General features: G+C 42.9%; 1 pseudogene; it reads left to right on the forward strand.

Annotated features, from left to right (window-relative positions):
• LOC122026722 overlaps nucleotides 1-17,425 on the forward strand; it is a 100,704-nt pseudogene extending 83,279 nt beyond the window's left edge.
• Nucleotides 17,426-18,394: the final 969 nt, after the last annotated feature.

Below are 18,394 nucleotides of genomic sequence, written 5' to 3' on the forward strand. Positions count from 1 at the left end.
GAAGAACTGTAGAAGATATGTGAGAGCTTAGGTTTCAGATGCAAAAATGTTTTCATACCTTGACAAAGGAGAGGATCCTCCTTTTATATACCACCTCTCGTAATCTTCGTAATCATGAGGTTGTCCCCATGCGTCAGAGTTTGTTAGGTAATGGAAAAAGTACAACCTGGGTAGTATACAATAATGGTTCGAGGAATCTTCCGCTTACCCATTGTTGTAACGACCCGCCTTCTACTGACTAGGCTGTAAGGTCGATCGTCACATTAATCTGTGCTAACTATTCCCTGACCATCACTAAATCTAAATGCGGAAGCTGTACTAATTGAAAATTTTCTAAGCTGCTAACATTTCTTGGTTCTATACCTACTAAGGGATGTAAACTAACTATTCATAACATGTTTTACTTCCCCCATGGCCAAGGAATTGAACTTAGACATTTTCCCGCTGATATTAGACCTCCCAATCGATCCATTGATCGATTGGAATGTCGGATCGATCCAGGGATCGATCCAGCACACTACTGTGCTTGGGCAATAATTTGGATCGATCGGCTGATCGATCCAGGCTGGTCAATCGATCCAGTGATCGATCCCAGAGATCTCTATTCGCGACAGAAATTGCTGGATCGATCGGTTGATCGATCCAGAAACCTACTGTTCGCGGAGCAATTTGCCCAATCGATCAGCTGATCGATTGGGACCCCCCAATCGATCCACCGATCGATTGGGGTTTCTGATTTTGCAGTTAAGCTCTGATTTCAGCACTATTTCGTACCTCAATCCTATTACAAGTTCTAAAACGACTAGGAATCACTCTACCACTAACAAATAACATTCTAACATCATAAAAGAAGTGTTCTAAGCATAATAAAGTGCATTGTTAACTAATTCATGGTAATTAACATACTGAAGTGCAAAATACTAGAACACTGAAAAGTTCTAATGTTTAAACAACTTGCTAGAGTTTCCTAAGATCTTCTTTCCAAGTTCCTGCCCACACACATCTTCGTAGCATTGTCCTCTAGCCTCCGCTAGTTCATCTTTCCTTTACCTTTATCTGCAGTATAAGGAAAAAGTATCTGTAAGCTTTCGCTTAGTAAGAAACCATCTACCTCACTAAAACATGCATACGATGCTATTTATGATTTTAAAACATGCTATTTGAAAATACATACTGAATGTGCTAAGCATGGCATGACATACAACACATAGAAAGCTAACTGATCATGGCATACTATCATCTAAAATAGGTGTAATAAAACTGAACATAGAACTATCATACATAATCATAAGAGTGAACTGAACTGAAGCATGAACTGAGCTAATTCTATCAAATGCTAGAACTGTACTGATTTCACCTAGCTATTCTGTGGGAGTTTAAAAACTATATACATATAATAGGTGAAAATACATAATCATGCTGTTGTTTGGGCCCGGCAACTGTACTTTGCTGTGCGCGCATCCCTAACTAGACCCGGGTTTGCAACTCCCGAATTTAGCAGGGTTACTAGGTTAGCTGAACCTAGGGACGACTGTGGAAGCCCAACCCAATGGATATCTAATCCAGTACAGTGCTATTGAGAAAGTAAAATATTGAACGTAAGCTAATAAATTCTTGTCTTGCTTTTACTAGGTTGTCTAAACCCAGAACTAGGTTATCTAAACCTAGAGGTGACTGTGGGAGCCCACCCGTGGGACATCTGTTACTGTAAAAGCTCAAGCAAGACTAAATAGGTTGTGTAAATGCTTCTAGTGCATTTGTCCAAGCTAATGGAATGCCTAATTTGCATTTTAGCTGTGCTAGTAATTTAATCGAACACTTGATATGTGCTAATTCGCATCCTTTGTGCCGAAAAGCTATATACTACTAACTAAATCATGGAATTCACACGGAAGCTACTTATACTGCAGGTGAGGGGTTTCTTACCTCCTGCTTGAAGTTTCTTACGATTCTAATCGCTAGATTTCCGGTGGGGAAGATCCTTTCGACGATCTCCTTGCGTCTATGCGTTCCTCTCGCGGAGGGGAGCGCCCACGTGTCGAAGTCGTCGCCGGAATTTGCCCTTGGAACCCCTGGGACAGAACCCTTGCTTGTTCTTGTGGTTGGCGCCGAGAGAAGGAGAGGAGAAGGGAGGAGGCGGCGTGAGGTTAGGGTGAGGAGGAGAAAGTCACGAATAAATCTCATAACTCCTCACTTATTAATTCCCTATTTATATTAATTGGGTAATTTTGCCCAACTATAATATAAATTTAATTGATTCCCTTTCCCTTCAGCACGGCCCTGCTGGGTTCACTTGGTTACTAGAGTCCGCTATAAGTCGTAGGACCCAATAGGTCTCGGGTTCAATTTCCGCGTAGGCTATTTTCATTTTCTATTTATTTTTGCTACTTCTGCTACTCTAAAAATTTCATAAAAATATCCTAAAATTCCAGAAAAATACTAGGATATTTCTAATAATTATTTTGAGAATTTTCGGGCATTACAATCCCCCATACCTTATAAAAAGTTCATCCTCGAACTTAGAATAACTATGGGTACTTCTGTCTCATGCTGGCTTCTGTCTCCCATGTTGCCTCTTCTGCTGTGTGACTTTGCCAAATGACTTTTACTAATGGTACCTCCTTGTTCCGTAATTTCTTAACTGTTCGGTCTATTATCTGAATAGGCCGACTATCATAGCTGAGGTCTTCGCGGATCTGTACCGACTGGGGCTCAATCACCTGGGTGGCATCTGGGGTATGCCTCTTCAGCATAGAGACATGAAATACATTGTGGACAGCTGACATTTCCTGAGGTAGCTCTAGCTCATATGCTACCTTGCCCACTCTTTTGCTGATAAGGTATGGTCCCACATATCTGGGACTTAGCTTGCCCTTCTTTCCAAAACGCATTACTCCCTTCATGGGAGCTACTCTGAGGAATACTGAATCCCCAACTGAGAACTCTAAAGGTCTGCGCCGTGTATCAGCATAGCTTTTCTGGCTCTGGCGGATCTGCTGTATAGCTGCTGTGGTATCTGCCACTAGATCTGTCTGGAGTTCTAGTTCTTTCTGTTCACCACTCTCATACCAGCAGATTGGAGATCTACACCTCCGCCCGTAGAGAGCCTCGTAAGGTGCCATGCCGATGGTGGCCTGATAGCTGTTGTTGTATGCAAATTCTGCTAAACTAGGATATTTGCACCAACTTCCTTTGAAGTCTAGGGCACATGCTCGGAGCATATCTTCGAGTATCTGATTTACCCACTCCGTCTGTCCATCTGTCTGAGGATGGAAAGTTGTACTAAACTTTAACTTCGTGCCCAAAGCTGACTGTACACACTCCTAGAAGTGTGATGTGAATCTGCTATCTCTGTCTGAAATAATGGTTCGTGGGACTCCATGTAGTCTAACGATCTCCTTGAGATACAACTGAGCTAGCTATTCCATGGAGTAGGATATTCTGATAGCTAAGAAGTGGGCTGATTTAGTTAACCTGTCAACTACTACCCAGATGGTATCAAAACCGTTCGTAGTCCGGGGTAGTCCCACTATGAAATCCATAGAAATGTCTTCCCACTTCCATTCTGGGATCTGAATGGGCTGCAAAACTCCCCCTGGTCTCTGATGTTCTGCCTTGACCCTCTGACAGGTGAGGCAGGTGCTGACATATCGAGCGATGTCTCTCTTTATCCCAGGCCACCAAAAACGTTTGTTCAAGTCCTAGTACATTTTGGTGGAGCCTGGATGCATCGCATAGGGAGTCTTGTGAGCCTCATCTGAAATCTTCCTTCTGAGTTCCTCCTGATCTGGAACACATAATCTATCGCCAAAATACAGCACCCCGCTAGCTGACACTCTGAACTCTCCGCTTTATGTTCCTGCTAATCCTTGCTTGATTTTCTGAATTTCAGGATCCTGTTCCTGAGCTGTCTGGATGTCACCAAGCAAGGTCGACTCTAAGGTCATAGTAGAGAGCTGTCCGACTATGAGTTCGAGACCGAAATCTGTGCTCTTTCTGTAGGGGCGGTGACATGGCTGCTAGAGATGATAGGGCAGTACTGGACTTCCTGCTACCCTATTTACTTTTCCTGGGTGGTAGAGGATGTCTATATCGTAGTCCTTGACCAGCTCTAGCCATCTGCGCTGTCGCATATTCAGATCCTTCTGAGTGAAGAAATACTTCAGACTCTGATGATCTGTATACACTCTGCACTGAGCTCCATACAAGTAATGTCTCCAAATTTTGAGAGCGAACACCACCGCTGCAAGCTCAAGGTCATGAGTAGGGTAATTCTTCTCATATTCCTTGAGTTGTCTGGAGGCATAGGCGATCACCTTGCCACTTTGCATCAACACTGCTCCTAGTCCCAACTTAGAGGCATCACTATATATATCGAAGCTGTCTGTATTTTCTGGTAGAGTCAGAATAGGTGCGCTGGTCAATCTTCTCTTTAGCTCGCTAAAACTGTTCTCGCAGTCCTCGGTCCACTGAAATTTTCTGTTCTTCCTGGTAAGAGCTGTTAGTGGGGAGGCTATCCTGGAGAAGTCCTCTACGAATTTTCTGTAATAGCCTGCTAATCCCAGAAAGCTTCTGATCTCACTGGCATTCTTGGGTCTCTTCCAGTTACTCACAGCTTCTATTTTACTGGGGTCTACCATGATACCATCCCTTGAGATGATGTGACCCAGGAAGGCTACCTGGTCTAACCAAAATTCACATTTTGTGAACTTGGCGTACAACTGGTTCTGCTGAAGGGTCCGCAGTACTATTCTCAGGTGCTCTGCGTGTTCTTCCTGAGTTCCTGAATAGATAAGAATGTCATCAATGAACACGTTAACGAACTTATCTAAGTATTCTCTGAATACCCTGTTCATGAGGTCCATGAAGGTAGCTGGAGCATTTGTCACGCCGAAGGGCATGACTACGAACTCGTAATGTCCGTATCTAGTCCTGAAGGCTGTCTTAGGTATATCCCCTTCTTTGACCTTCACCTGATGATAACCTGATCTGAGGTCTATCTTAGAGAACACTGCTGCTCCCTTTAGCTGATTGAACAGGTCATTAATTCTGGGAAGAGGATACCTGTTCTTGATGGTGACTTGGTTCAGCGCTCGGTAGTCTATACACAGGCGCATGCTCCCATCCTTCTTCTTCACGAACAATACAGACGCTCCCCATGGTGAGTGACTAGGACGTATGAAGCCTTTGTCAAGCAGCTCCTGTAGTTGTTCATGAAGTTCCTTCAGTTCTGCTGGAGCCATGCGGTAAGGCGCTTTGGAGATAGGATTTGTACCGGGAATGAGCTCTATCTCAAATTCGATCTCCCTGTCTGGTGCTAAGCCTGGTAACTCTTCAGGGAAAACAGCTGGGTAGTCACATACGACTCGGACCTCTGCTAGCTGTTGGTCCTTGTCCTGACTGGTATTGACTATATGTGCTAAAAATCCCGTACATCCTGAATCCATTAACCTCTGTGCCTTCATAGCTGAGAGAAACTTCTTGGCCTTTCTCTTGGGTTCTCCGATGAACTCGAACTGTGCCTCTGCTTCGGGTTGGAATGTGACTTTCTGCTTACGGCACTCGATGGAGGCACCGTATTTGATCAAGAAATCCATCCCGAAGATGACATCGTAGTCAGTCATATTTAGCACTATCAGATCACAAAAGAGTTCTCTGTCTGCTATAATGACTGGCACTGCCCTGAGCCAGTGCGTGGATGCCATAATTTCTCCTGAAGGTAGCATTGTTAGAAACTGACTGCTGAGTACCTCTGGAGGTACTGCTAACTTCTCGGCAAATGCCCTGGATATATATGAATGGGTTGCCCCAGTATCGAATAAGACAGTTGTACTTTGCTGTAAAATACGAATCTGACCTGTAACAACTGTCGAGGCATTTGCTACGTCCTCTCTGGTGAGTGAGTAGATCCTCCCATTGGTCGTAGCTGGAGGGGCTTCTAATCTACCCTGGCTGATGTATGGACCATCTAAAGCAGCCTGCATATGATGTAACTGAGCTGGCTGGCCTCCGTACTGAATCGGCTGTGGCTGAGGAAGACTGGTCTTGTTTGGGCACTGCTTAGCCATATGCCCTTCTTGTCCGCATTCAAAGCATCCTCGTGTGCCTTTACGATAAACTCCAGGGTGGAATTTCCCACAAGTAGCACACTTTGGATAATTGGGCTGCTTGCTGGCTAGTCCTCCTTTTGGGTAACTCCCTGGTTTGCGCTTGTTGCTGGAGTTCCCTTTCCAGTTAGAGTCGTGGGAGCTGTGACCCTGCTGCTTCTGGGTACCTGAGCCTCCTTGACCTTTGGATTCTGAGAAAACTTGCTTCTGCTGCTTGATACTGTTCTGGTAGTGCTCAGTGGTCAGAGCACTGCTGACTAGTTCTTCAGTGGTTTGTGGCCTATGAACGCCGCCAGCCACGTTCATTGCTATTTCCGGCCTCAGCATCTTGAGCATCAACCGGACTCTTTCTTTCTTTGTGCTGACTAGTTCAGGGCATAAACGAGCCAACCTGTTGAATTTCTTCACGGCTTCCTCAACTGATAGGTTGCCCTGACGAAACTCAGTGAATTCGTCGTAGTGGCGGTTTGTGACCCGCATGTGAAAGAATTCTTCAAAGAACTCCTTCTCGAAGTCTGCCCATGTCATCTGGTTTACTGGGCGCTTCGCTCTGATTCTCTCCCACCACATGCGTGCATCTCCTGTCAAGCAGAAGGAGGCGCACTTCACCTTCTCATGTTCTGGCCAGTCCAGAAGCTCCATCGTACTCCTCAGTGTTTTGAACCAGGCCTGAGCATCCCATGGTTCACTGGTGCCTGAGAAACTCTCTGGCTTGACTCTTTGCCACTGGATCAGATAGACTTCTCTTTTTACCTCTGCTGCTGGGGCTACTGGTGCTGTAGGCTGGACTGGTGGAACCTCTAAGACTACTGGTGTTGCTAAGTTTGGTTCTGGAGTGACTGTGGGGGTATTCTGCTGACTAGCTTTTAGGGTGGCTATCTCCTGTTGCTGTTCAACTAGCTGCTGCTGTAACTGGGCCACTAATGCTGTCAGGTCTGGGGGAGGCACTGAACTGCCTGCCTCATGCTGGGGCTCAGTAGCTGATGCCCTTCTAGCTGGGCGTCCTCGTGCCATTTCTAAAGACATGGAGGATATACATGACTAACACAATCATAAGGGAGTAACTATTGTTATCATGTTAACTACTATCTTAAACAAGCATGCTTTAGTTATCTACGAACATGAAAGCAATAAACATAACAAAGTGAGAGCTATTCTTACTTGGAAGCTGCAGGTTCAATGCTGATGTGTGTGAAGGAAGTATGGAAACTGCTCTGATACCACTCTGTAACGACCCGCCTTCTACTGACTAGGCTGTAAGGCCGATCTTCACATTAATCTGTGCTAACTATTCCCTGACCATCACTAAATCTAAATGCGGAAGCTGTACTAATTGAAAATTTTCTAAGCTGCTAACATTTCTTGGTTCTATACCTACTAAGGGATGTAAACTAACTATTCATAACATGTTTTACTTCCCCCATGGCCAAGGAACTGAACTTAGACATTTTCCTGCTGATATTAGACCTCCCAATCGATCTATTGATCGATTGGAACGTCGGATCGATCCAGGGATCGATCCAGCACGCTACTGTGCTCGGGCAATAATTTGGATCGATCGGCTGATCGATCCAGGCTGGTCAATCGATCCAGTGATCGATCCCAGAGCTCTCTGTTCGCGACAGAAATTGCTGGATCGATTGGCTGATTGATCCAGAAACCTACTGTTCGCGGAGCAATTTGCCCAATCGATCAGCTGATCGATTGGGACCCCCCCAATCGATCCATCGATCGATTGGGGTTTCTGATTTTGCAGTTAAGCTCTGATTTCAGCACTGTTTCGTGCCTCAATCCTATTACAAGTTCTAAAACGACTAGGAATCACTCTACTACTAACAAATAACATTCTAATATCATAAAAGAAGTGTTCTAAGCATAATAAAGTGCATGGTTAACTAATTCATGGCAATTAACATACTGAAGTGCAAAATACTAGAACACTGAAAAGTTCTAATGTTTAAACAATTTGCTAGAGTTTCCTAAGATCTTCTTTCCAAGTTCCTGCCCACACACATCTTCATAGCATTGCCCTCCAGCCTCCGCTAGTCCATCTTTCCTTTACCTTTATCTGCAGTATAAGGAAAAAGTATCTGTAAGCTTTTGCTTAGTAAGAAACCATCTACCTCACTAAAACATGCATACGATGCTATTTATGATTTTAAAACATGCTATTTGAAAATACATACTGAATGTGCTAAGCATGGCATGGCATACAACACATAGAAAGCTAACTGATCATGGCATACTATCATCTAAAACAGGTGTAATAAAACTGAACATAGAACTATCATACATAATCATAAGAGTGAACTGAACTGAAGCATGAACTGAGCTAATTCTATCAAATGCTAGAACTGTACTGATTTCACCTAGCTATTCTGTGGGAGTTTAAAAACTATATACATATAATAGGTGAAAATACATAATCATGCTGTTGTTTGGGCCCGACAACTGTACTTTGCTGTGCGCGCATCCCTAACTAGACCCGGGTTTGCAACTCCTGAATTTAGCAGGGTTACTAGGTTAGCTGAACCTAGGGACGACTGTGGAAGCCCAACCCAATGGATATCTAATCCAGTACAGTGCTACTGAGAAAGTAAAATACTGAACATAAGCTAATAAATTCTTTTCTTGCTTTTACTAGGTTGTCTAAACCCAGAACTAGGTTATCTAAACCTAGAGGCGAATGTGGGAGCCGGACATCTGGTCCTGTAAAAGCTGAAGCAAGACTAAATAGGCTGTGTAAATGCTTCTAGTGCATTTGTCCAAGCTAATGGAATGCCTAATTTGCATTTTAGCTGTGCTAGTAATTTAATCGAACACTTGGTATGCGCTAATTCTCATCCTTTGTGCCGAAAAGCTATATACTACTAACTAAATCATGGAATTCACACGGAAGCTACTTATACTACAGGTGAGGGGTTTCTTACCTCCTGCTTGAAGTTTCTTACGATTCTAATCGCTAGATTTCCGGTGGGGAAGATCCTTTCGACGATCTCCTTGCGTCTATGCGTTCCTCTCGCGGAGGGGAGCGTCCACGTGTCGAAGTCGTCGCCAGAATTTGCCCTTGGAACCCTTGGGATAGAACCCTTGCTTGTTCTTGTGGTTGGCACCGAGAGAAGGAGAGGAGAAGGGAGGAGGCGGCGTGAGGTTAGGGTGAGGAGGAGAAAGTCACGAATAAATCTCATAACTCCTCACTTATTAATTCCCTATTTATATTAATTGGGTTATTTTGCCCAACTCTAATATAAATTTAATTGATTCCCTTTCCCTTCAGCACGACCCTGCTGGGTTCACTTGGTTACTAGAGTCCGCTATAAGTCGTAGGACCCAATAGGTCTCGGGTTCAATTCCCGCGTAGGCTATTTTCGTTTTCTATTTATTTTTGCTACTTCCGCTACTCTAAAAATTCCATAAAAATATCCTAAAATTACAGAAAAATACTAGGATATTTCTAATAATTATTTTGAGAATTTTCGGGTGTTACAATTGTATACCTCTTTTGTCATGTATAACTTAAGCATTTAATGAAGTGGTTAAAGGAATATGCTATCATAGTTAGTCTGTTGATGAGAGACATGATAACATCCATGATGGATCCCAAAGTAATATTCCCCGATATATTCTGGTAGGCCGTAAATATATTGTCGACTGCTTGTCAGTTAAATATATCTCGGTCGGCCTATAAGGTCGGTCGACTTTAGTATCTTCCAACCGATTCATAAGGTCGGCCATCTTATTGGGGCACCTTATTAGTTTCTGAATGTCTGATGATGATGCTAGCCGAACATATTTCGACTGACCTATACAGCTAGTCGATCTTGTCAAATATATCCTAGTCGGTTTGTAAGGTTGGTATTATATCTGCTCTAGTACTTAAGTTGCTTAACTATGTTTGGTACAACATCAACATTCTGTTAGGCAAATAATACACAATAAATAATACAAGGCTTTACATGTGCTGGAAATGTATTCAAGGGACCACATGATATATTCTGTGTACTGGCAATCCATTTAGGATCTGACCTGAAGCGGAGCCTCATAGGCCTAGCCACCCTTTACCCGGTCGGGCGTACATAGACGACTTTATAAGGTTAAGTTATCTCAGGCCCAACCACCCCTTATCCATTCGGACATGCATATATACTTTCCATGAAGTCGAGTTCATAAAGAGTTTTTGTGGAACTGAGTGCTTTATACGCCTTAAGTCTGGCTGAGCTCTATTTGACTGCGCACTCATAATGAGATCCAAGAAACTCATGGAAATTACCCCTCATTAACTGGTCAAACATTCCAGTTGGCCTCATTTACTGGTCATACTGAGGCTTAGTTGGGCACTAGCTATTTATTCTGAGAGTGGAAGCTATAAGCACTTCCCTCCCTATGTTCAATCAGCTTGAAGGTCAGTCGATTCGAGCAGTCTTATCCCGAGCTGCCCTTTAAGGGTTGTTGGGTCAACCAGTCTTATCCCAGGCAGGCTTTAACTTGTTCACCTTGGTGTTACCCACCTTGGTTCTGAGCGACTAAGCAGCTAAATGGAGGATGTTCTTGTTTAGTACTCTCGTAGCAAGCATGCAATAAATAGGTAAATAAAAGAGTAAAATTCAAAAATTGGTATCTTCCGGTTGAAGCGTCGGCGTGCCGACTATCTTTAGAGAATTTATTGCCGCCAATGGTACAGAGGCTCTCCGGCAAAATCCTCCCAAGATCCGACAACCACTCGCACCGTCCGAAGGTGCACTCCAAGACGAACGGCGCACTCGGACTCAACCTCAGGTCACGGAACCAAGCCTTAAGACACACAGAGAGAGGGAAGAAGGAGAAAAGCAGAATTTTTGAGTGATTCTGAATGAGGAACAGAGGTGCAGTATTTATTCACTTCGAAGCAGTAAGCACTGCTTCGCCAGTGAGCAAAAGCGTCAATTCCGCGGGATACTGCTTCGCCAGTGAACCAAAGTGCGTCGCTTACTCACGCGCGGGATAGAACCAAACCTCGCCAGGTGCATCGGTTCCGGGACAGAACCAAACCAAACCAAAGACTGGCAAAAACAAACCAGGTCGCCTGCAAGCGTGAGGCCCACGAGCTGGGGATTTGCACCCCCCCTGCGCGCGATGATCGCGTGTGTCACGCCCGGTTTATGGATTTCCGGCTCGAACCCCCCAAAACCACCTGATTTGGGCTCGGCCCGTGCATGTGTGTAGGTCCCCTTAACTTTGCTAAGCAAGGATGGAAGGGATCTATATATAAGGTCTTCCAACCTTCTTAGCTTAGCAATGTGGGACTAAATGCATTCACATATGCATTACCATAACAACTAAAACCAAGAAAATACTTTGAATTAAACACAAAACTCAACAATCCCCCACTAATTCGAATTATTTTGGTCGAAAAACAGAGACTTCTCCTGAGGCTTGGTTGCAATGAGCTTTTAGTGAAAATACCTTCCGGTTTGAATTTTCACCTAAGTACACCAATCTTATTCACATAGGTTTGAAGTGAACTCAGTCTTGAACTTAAACCTTTTATATGTGAAAATCAATTGGTAACAACTCATCACGGGTGACGGTTGAATCCTTCTGGGTTGGTGCATTACGGTCATGCCACCAAATCTTATTTCATACGTGCTAAGGAGAGTTGCCTAGACCCCCCATACTGTGGCCACACAGTTACACTTACATAGGTGAGTTTTCTAAGGATGTACTGCGAGCATCCTGTCATTAAGACCTTGAACTCATTAAGAGCTCCTAAGCTCATCCTTACTAGCAGTCAAGCATCTATCCAGGGAAGAGACTATGAGATTACATCTCAATCAATTTGATGCTTACGATTCACCCTTATAACTTGTTTATACCACATTGAACCTACTTCTTGGGATCTCCAATCAGATAGGTTAGGTTGTCGCTATAGGTGAAACCAGGATAGGCCTCAGTCTCATTCCCTTACTGGATCTCTTGATTTTCTCAGAATCAAGTCCTTTAGTGAGTGGATCAGCAATATTGTCCTTTGAACTTACAAGGTCTAATGACACCACTCCAAGAGACACTAGCTCACGAATAGACTTTAATCTTATTCCTATATGTCTCTTCTATTTCTGGTTATACTTGGAGCTTCTAATATGAGCTATTATTGTTTGATTATCACAGTGTACTGAAATAGAAGGTATTAGCTTCATCATCAAGGGAATTTTAGAAAGAAGGCCCTTAAGCCAATCAGCTTCAGTTACTGTGGTATCCAAAGCACACAATTCTACCTCAGATGTAGAACGGGTTATAATCGTTTGTTTAATAGATCTCCAAGCAACTACACCGCCTCCAAGTGTAAAGACATAACCAGTAACGCCTTTACACTCAGCAGTGTCAGCTATCCAACTAGCATCACTATATCCCTCCAGGACTGTAGGGAATCTCCCATACCACAAGCCCAAGCATATAGTGCCTTTTAGGTATCTGAGTACTCTGTCTAATGCATCCCAATGCGTTCTGTCCGGATAGCTGGTAAACCTGCTCAATTTCGTTATAGCAAAAGAAATATCAGGTCAAGAACAATTTGCTAAATACATTAGACTACCTATGATTTGTGAGTATCTTAATTGAGACACTGACACACCACTCTTATTCTTGTGGAGAGTTTTTGAAGGATCATAGGGTTTGACGACAGATTTAACTTGGCTATAGCCATATTTCTCTAATACTCTCTCAACATAGAGTGACTGAGAAATTGCTATTCCATCAGTTGAACTAGTCAACTTCAGCCCTAAAATCATGTCAGCACAACCCATATCCTTCATATCAAACTTACCACTTAAGAGGGTCTTAGTCTCATTAATAATAGAAAGGTTAGAACCAAAAAGTCGAATATTATCTACATATAAACATAAGATAATACAATTATCACCTTTTATTTTAGCATACACACATTTATCGGAGTCATTCATTTCAAAGCCAAACGATAGCATAGCTCTATCAAATTTTTCGTGCCACTGCTTTGGGGCTTGCTTCAAACCATAAAGAGATTTGACTAACCTATAGACTTTATTCTCATTTCCAGAGACTACATGTCCCTCAGGTTGATCCATATATATCTCTTCTTCAAGATCTCCATTAAGGAATGCCGTTTTGACATCCATTTGATGGACCTCAAGATGATATATAGATACCAATGCTATTAACACTCGGATTGTAGTAATTCTGGTAATAGGAGAATAAGTGTCAAAATAGTTAATCCCTTCTTCCTGTTTGAATCCCTTAGCAACTAGGCGGGCTTTGAATTTATCTACTGACTCATCAGGTTTTAGTTTTATCTTAAACACCCATTTACATCCTATAGTGGTACACCAAGGAAGTAAATCTACCAACTCCCAAGTGTCATTAGAGATAACTTTTAATGGCCTCTTTCCAGTGCTTGGCTTCAGGAGAAGCCATAGCATCTCTATATGTCACAGGGTCACCCTCTATATTATAGGTGATAAAATCATGTCCTAAATCTGTAGACACACGTTGCCTCTTGCTCCTTCTCGGTTCTGTATACTCAATAGATTCATCTAGTCTAGAGTGACTTGAGGAAGGTGTACCTACTATGGATAATAGGACCTCTACAGCAACATTCTTATCTCTAGTAGGAATACCATATATAGACTGAGGTGTTCTCGTCTTCATAGGAAATATATCCTAAAAAAATGTAGCATCACGAAGTTCTAAAATAGTATTTGCATCTATTCTAGAAATTTCAAATTCAATAATCAGAAACCTATATGCAATACTATTTTGAGCATAACCCAAGAAGATACCATCTACGGTCTTTGGACTAAGTTTTTTCCTTCTGTGTTCAGGTACTAGTACCTTTGCAAGGAACCCCCACACTTTAAGGTATTTCAAACTTGTTCTCCGGCCTTTCCAAAGCTCATATGGGCTTTTATCCCTTGACCTCATGGGGACTCTATTTAACACATGGTAGGCAGTGTATAGAGCCTCCCCCCACATGAAGTTGGGTAACCCAGAACTGCCTAACATGGAATTAATCATATCTTCAAGGGTTCAATTTTTTCGTTCTGTTATACCATTGGATTGAGGACTATATGGAGCAGTTACCTCGTGAATTATACCTGCATCTTGACAAAATTTTTGAAATAGGTTCGAGGTAAACTCTCCACCCCTATCATACCTTAACCTCTTAATAGATTTATTTGTTTGATTCTCAGCTTCAGATTTAAAAATCATAATTTATCTAAAGCTTCATCCTTTATTTTCAGCAAATAAACATAACAATAACGAGATTGATCATCAGTGAAGGTAATGAAATACCATTTATGGTCTCTCGTTATTACACCGTTAAACTCACAACAGTTAGTATGAATCAATTCTAAAATATCAGAATTTCTATTAATTGATTTGAAGGGTTTATGGGGTTGTTTATATTGCACACAAATTTCACATTTTTCTTATCATTTATAGCATGCTTAGGAATCATGTCTAGATTCATCATCCTTTTTACGGTATTAAAATTGACATGTCCTAATCTGTCATGCCATATGTCATAAGACTCAATGTTATATGAACAACCAATATCAGTAGATTTATTTAAAGTAGCATTTTCTACATTGAGTTTAAATAAACCTTCATTAAGGTAACCTTTTCCAATAAATATTCCTAAATGTAATATTACAACTTTATTACATTTAAAGTTCAACTCATAACTAGCGCGGACTAACTTTGACACGCTAATCAAATTTCGATGGACCGCTGGAACATGATGCACCTCATGCAGTGACAGGACTTTTCCAGAGGTGAACCTCAGGTCAACTTGTCCTATCCCAAATACCCTGGCTGCAGAATGGTTCCCCATGGTCACGGAAGTGCCATCAATTACCTGATAAGTAAGGAAGGTAGAGCGATCAACACAACAGTGCGCATTAGTACCTGTATCAACTAACCATTCATTGGGTTGATAGATCAGGTTTAATTCGGGTTTGAAGGTAACAAACCTATCGCTGGTGCCATCACTAGCAGTCACAACATTAGTCACAACATTTGCTTGTGCCTTGGTGTTGGATATATTGCTCTGGTTTTTCTTCTTGTCCTTTTGCTTAGGGCAGAATTTGGCATAATGTCCAACTTGTCCACATGCCCAACACGACTTAGTTCTATTTTTCTTTTGAACCTTTGGTTTGGGTTTCATCTTGTTCTTCATTTTCTGATTTTTGAATTTTTTTCTTATCAGATGAGATACTACGTTTACCTTTGGAATAAAATCCATAGGCATTCTTTTATCATCATCTTTATGTTGCTTCCGATGTTCTTCTTCGATATTTATGGCAATCATCAAATCTTCTAGAGAGATTTTACCTCTCGTATGTTTAAGAGTCATGCCAAAATCTTCCCAACTCGGAGGCAATTTTTCGATGATAGACAAGACTTGAAATTTTTTGGGTAATGGCATATTTCCTTCAGCAAGACCATGAATTTGAACTTGGAATTCATGTGTCTGCTCAACCACAGATTTGCCTTCAACCATTTTGAAGTTTAGGAATTTTGCCACAGTATATTTTTCTATTTATCCAAAGATTTCCATAGCTCTTTAGCCGAAGCCGTTAAGCAGTATACATCAAATAGTGCGTCTGAGAGGACAGACAGGACCCTCCCATGGCAGAGATAATCCCTTTGCTTAAACCTCTATAAGATAGCACTATAGGCAGGTTCCTCTTCATCAGGTGAAGGAGGATATGTTTCTATAACGGAGAATAGCCCTAGCGTAGTAAGCCAAAATTTCATCCGTTGTTGGCAACGTCTGAAGTTTTGCCCGAAAAATCTCTCGGGTCTGGCGCTAGCCTCATCAGAACCCGTTACCCTATCATTCATCATGCCTATTGATGCTGGCAATAAATTCTCTAAAATTGTTGTTGTACGAGAGTACAGAGTAAAATTCAGAAATTGGTATCTTCCGGGCGGAGAGAGGGAAGAAGGAGAAGAGCAGAATGTTCGAGTGATTCTGAATGAGGAACTGAGGTGCACTGCTTACACGGGATAGACTGACAAAAACAAACCAGGCCGCCTGCAAGAGTGAGGCCCACGAGCTGGGGATTTGCACCCCCCCTGCGCACGATGATCGCGTGCATCCGATATATGGATTTCCGGCTCGAACCCCCCGAAACCACCTAATTTGGACTCGGCCCGCGCATGCGCGTAGGTCCCCTTAACTTTGCTAAGCAAGGATGGAAGGGATCCATATATAAGGTCTTCCAACTTTCTTAGCTTAGCAATGTGGGACTAAAGCATTCATATATGCATTACCATAACAACTAAAATCAAGAAAAATATTTTGAATTAAACACAAAACTCAACCGTTCTCTCCTATTGCTTTGATCGCCTAGTCTTTTTGTCATTGACCGTCACATCATCATGACTTTAATTATCCCGTGATCTTGTCGTTATCCTTTTTCTACCACCTGTATCAGTGATGTTTACCCGACCCAATGTGACAAGTACTGTATTCTGGTCTAAAACAGCTCCAAGCATGACTTCTCGCCGAATGAAGGGTATGTTAACAGTCCTGTCACAATTCTCAACTGGTCCTTTGTAAGGAATGACCAACCCAGGTGAGCCAGTTTCACTATAAACTAGAGATAGGCATGCAATTCATCTTATGTATCTAATTAATGCCCTTATATATGCCATCAAGACTTGAGACATTCTACCAAATTGCGCTTGGTATCAAGAAAAAGGTTGAGGATTTAGAGGCTGCTGGTATACAGGTCATCTAAATCGATGAAGCGGCCTTCCTCTTCGGAAGTTCGAGCAAGCTTTTTAATTAGACTGGGTTGTTCATTCCTTCACTATCACAAATTGTGGCAGCCAGGACACTGCCCAGGTTTTCCTCAACACTTTACTCTTATAACACTTGTTGCCTTGCTTGACATTTTCACCATTCGTGGATACACCCCTATAATTATGTAATTCTGGTCTATACATGCAAATACTTTTGAATCAAGCTTTCTTTATCATTCTTATTTTTTGTACTCTATTGTTGCTCTATTTTGTTCCTGTAGGTTGTAGGTTGGATAGTAATGGAATAAGTTATTTTTAGTATGAGTTTGTTTTTTACTCATAAATTTATACTGATGTGGATATGGGTTAAGGGTGGAGAAAGAATTAGAGAGAAATGGAGGGTGTTTTGGTCTCTTCATAGGTTGAGGGTTTTGTGGGTTTATGAGCAACTGTTCGCCGCCTCCTCCCTCATTGTCGGCACGACACTCCTCCCTTTTTCTCCTCTATCTCTCGCTCTATTTCTCTCCTCTGTGTTTTTCAAGACATCGCCGCCATAGGGGGAGAGGTTCGGCTTGTTTTTCCGCCGTCACCACTAGGAAGAGAAAGGGGACGCCTCTCCTCACACTCACTGCCACCGCCTTCTCCCTTATCGCTGGCAAACCACTGATACCCTATCTATCTCTCTCGCTCCATCTTCTCTTCACGCAACGTCGCAGCACCAGGAACACACTCCTCCGCCAGGGATGCATTCCTCTTCTCATTACACCAGCAGCCCTGTCACTTCGGGCCAAGCCTTCGACGCCGGCCATGAGGAGCCATGGTCAGCTTGTGCAACAGCTCTCCTTTTTTCCCCACCGCAGCAGCATTCCGGTCACTGCCATGACCCTCTTTCAATCCTCACTGTAGGTAAGGTTGTTGCCACACATGTCGTCTCCTACTCCCTTGGCATGTCCGCATTCAACAGACATTTTCCACGCTGAGCCAACCTTGTTAGCGACTTTCATCAACGATCTAGTGTATAACCTCCAATGCCGGTATGGATCTGCCAAAGTCGTATGCTTTCGGCACCGGTTGGGCCTTTCAACTTCCATGGTTGTCCACTTCCTTAGTGCTAAGAGCCTTTACTGTGGATCGGGCCTCCGAGCCCTCATTGCTATTGTGTTATGATTTGATTTGTCGTGTCCAGACCTCGTGCCATTGCTACTATTTGACCTGTGTGATGTTTTATGTTCCGGCCTTCGTGTCGTTTTGTATCCCGGCCTGTGCATCGATATTGTATCCCAACCTATGTTCCAAAGTCATATCTCGGCCTGCATGCCGAAGTTATATCCCGGCTTGCGTGCCGATGTCATAGCCCAGCCTGCGCACCGAGATCGCATCCAATTTTGTGTCACCGCGTCTGGCTCTGCGTCAACAGATCTAGCTCTTCATTCGACTCCCATGCACCTGCTCTTTCGGGTCGCGACAACTCGAGCAGCGTCCCATCCGAGGGCGCCTCTTGGGTTGGGGAACGTTTTCCTTTCATA

The sequence above is a fragment of the Zingiber officinale genome, chromosome 10A, assembly GCF_018446385.1.
Source record: "Zingiber officinale cultivar Zhangliang chromosome 10A, Zo_v1.1, whole genome shotgun sequence".
In the NCBI taxonomy this organism is placed as follows: domain Eukaryota; kingdom Viridiplantae; phylum Streptophyta; class Magnoliopsida; order Zingiberales; family Zingiberaceae; genus Zingiber; species Zingiber officinale.